The following is a 3,555-nucleotide window of genomic DNA, read 5'->3' on the forward strand; positions in this document are numbered from 1 at the left end:
GTAGGTTGCTGTCCTGTGCGTCTAGGGAGGGCTGTGTGTGCACATGTGTTGAAAGTGGGGTGGGGCTGGGGAGGAGAGGGCTTGAGGGTTTCCCACAGAACAACATTTGACCTGCTATTCTCATTTTGTGAGGCAAACTCAGCTTTCAGGAACCGGAAATTCTTCTTGTCTGGGACTTCTCCCTTCCTACAAGCTGAGAACAGAAGAGAGACAATGGGTGGGGGGGATACCTGCCCCACCCCCACTGTGAGAACTCTGAGCACACTTGCTCCCCGCCAGAGCTCACACAAGGCCAGGGGGGGGCTGGCTCCAAGGCCCATGTCAGTGCTCCGCTTTTTGTTATTGGCTGCACGTTGAATCTGCTGCCTCTGGGCAGCTTTTTGTGGAGGCCACCCTGCCACCCGCCACCCCCTCGAAAGGCTGAAAGCTTGGCAAAGACAGATGATGTCGCCTGGCGCGGGCTAGGGTGCGGGAGGAACCCGACGCTCATCCATTGCTGTTGTGGCATATGGAATGGTCAGCGTAGACTTGGAAGAGCTCGGATGATGCTGATCAGCACTCCCAGCTTGGGCATGCCCCCAGGAGAGCGGCAGCCTTTTGTCCACGAAGCTCCGTTCCAGAACATTCCCGGCCACGTCGGCGCATGCTGGCCCCAAACCAGAAACAGCCAGATGTTTAGCAGCAGACAAGCGGATCGCAAGCTGCGAAGTACAGCCACGGCATTGAGCACGCTACCCAGCTGCACAAAGTCATGAGCCCCCCTACACCGCGACCGGTCTGGGCGAGTCACACAGTCACCATGCTGAACAACAGCAGCTGCCTCAGCCCGCCCCTCGAGGAGCGTCTGCCACCCGGAAGAGGGTCCTGGCCGTACCACACTGGCACCCCGATCTCCAGGCTTCCCGCCTCCCCAAGTGCGAGCAGCACATTCCTACTGTCTGTCTTTCTCTATACGCAGAAGAGGCTGCACACAGTATATACCACTGTATGATTCCATTTATTCGAAGTGTAAGAGGCCAGGAACAAATCTCGGGCAGCAGTTCTCAACCAGCAGTGTATCTCCACGCTACCACGCCACTGGGAGCGTTTGGCTGGGTCTGGAGACATTTTTGGTGGTCACAGTTGGGGGGGAGTGCTATGGCCTCTAGGGCGTGGAGGCCGGGGGTCGTGGCGGATGTTCTCTCGATTTGCACAGCTCCGAGCTCACAGTGATCTGGCTCCGGATACGAAGTCTTGCCAAGGTGGAGAAATCCCGGTCTACCGTGATACAGGTCAGAAAAGCGCTCGCCTCTTGGGAAGTGTTGACTGGGAGGCGGAGGAACTTTCTGGAAATGTTCTCTCATCTGTGCTGTCCTAATACAGGAGCCGCTAGCCACATTTCAAGTGCCTCAGTACCCACGTGTGACGCACACACAACATATTCAACCTCGCGGGAAGTTGTATTGGGCCGGCGATGCTCTATTTCTTGAGCGCTGGAGTGGTGTGAAATGTGTATGGTTTAACACTCGCGGGCCCGTGCCCTGGCCAGCAAATCACCTCGATACCCACAACCAGTAGGGGTGAAAGAATCTTTTGCTGCAGGTGAGGAGTAGGATGCTGGCGGGAGCGGAGCCGACTGAGATTCTTCAGATGGGGACCCCTCCCCCAGGGGCAGAAAGCACCAGGCCATTTACCCTCAGGGACTTCAAGGGCTGTCGTGGCCCCCAGTGGACCTACAAGTGGGTCAAGTGATCTGAGCAAAGGAAGGGCTCACGTCTCCCCCTCCCCCAGTTTTGCGGTAGCCTCCCCCACCAGGTGTGCAGGCTCTCCGGCAGAGATGCTATTCTCGGGCACAGCCGCCTCTCTCACTCTTCTGGTGTGAGGGTTTACAAAACAGACGTGTAACTACTTTGGAGAAACCATAGTAAAGGCGTGGCAAAAGAATAGTGGCTTGACTTTGGATTGCGCAGCAGCGGAACCTAGCTTCCTTTTGCCGCATGTGGATTTTAGCCAGTTGTTCCAGGCTAGCGCTGGAAGTTTGCGTGTTTATTTGGGGATGTGCTGCCCGCTTAAATAATGAATCTCACAGAAGACTCTCCGGATGAATGCAGGGAGCTCTGAAACTCCCACCTGTCAGTACAAGCCTTCTCATCCAGACAGGGCCAGTAAACAGGGCGCCCACGCCCTGAGTCGGACCTGTGAGACCCTGCCCTGCGTGTGTGATGCGGAGGGAGGAACATATTCCTTCTCTTCCTCCCTCCCATCCCTCACTTCCTTCTTCTCCTTCCTTCCTTCCTTCCTTCCTTCCTTCCCTTACTCACTCAGCATCAATACTAATTGAACACCTACTCAGTGGTGAGCCCCATGGAGCACTGGGCCTCAAAGAACACTTTTCCTAGCCTGCTTCAGCGTAGGTACATGTTGTGGAAAGTTCTAGAGCCACTTTTTGCTGAGGTCAGCACTAGTGCTGGGGACCCGGTCCCATTCTCCTCTGCTGGGTCATGAGCCACCCCTATCCGCTGACCCTTGGGGGACCCTGCATGTTGACCAGGTTGGCTCAGCCCAGTTCCTCATCTCCTTGTTCCTTGCTGCTCAAAGAGAAACCCGAACTCCTTTATGTATATAGGTCATCTTGAGCTAAATTTCAGACTATAGCAGGAAAGTTTCAGAAATAATATGCGAAGAATGCTGACTTACCCTTCACCCAGATTCTCCAAGGTTGGCATTTGCTAATTTCCTTTATTCTCTCTCTGTCAGACGATATACAGTAAGTAACTATTCTGCCAGCTAGCCATAGAGAATAAGGGATTTCTGAGACTACATTTGAGAATAAGTTGCGAGACATGATGACCCTTTACCTCTGATAGTTTGGTGTAGATGTCTTAAGAAAACAAGGATATTCTGTTATATAACCACAATGCAGTTATCAAAATCAGGAAATTAACATGGCTATAATACAGTTATCTAATCTACATTCACTTTCTTCAATTGTCCACGCACCTTTGTGATAGCAAAAAAAAAAAAAATTTTTCTTCTGTTTCCAGGCCAATTCTAAGAATCACATCATTCCATTCCATTGTGATTGCCAGTTTTTGCTTTAAATCTGGGACAGTTCTACTATCTTTAATTGGCTTTTCCTACTGACATTTTTAAAAGGTCTGTTTATTCATATTTGAGAGAGAGAGAGATGAAAAGCATGAGAGGAGGGAGGGGCAGAGGGAGAGGGAGACAAGCTGAGACTCCCGTGAGGCTAGAATCTAGGACACCGAGATCACGAGCCACGGCTACGAAATTGGAATGTTAACCGAACCGAGCCCCAGGTGCCCCGACCTGGACATTTGGACAAAGTGTTGCCAAGCTTTCTACAGTCTAAGTGATGATTCCTTTCCCTTTGCTATTGTATAGCGCCATTGTAATACAAGCCAGCTACTATTTGAGGTTTTTGGGCACCAGGAGAAGAACGGCTGGCCTCATGTGGGCAAAAGGCCCTTTCTGCATGCTTTCCAGTTCTTTCTAGATGAAGTTGACAAGGCTTTCAAGACTTCTCAGTTTTATCAGTGCGCAGACAGTGCTTTT

The sequence above is a fragment of the Ursus maritimus genome (assembly GCF_017311325.1).
Source record: "Ursus maritimus isolate PB19 chromosome X unlocalized genomic scaffold, ASM1731132v1 scaffold_X1, whole genome shotgun sequence".
NCBI classification, from domain to species: Eukaryota; Metazoa; Chordata; class Mammalia; order Carnivora; family Ursidae; genus Ursus; species Ursus maritimus.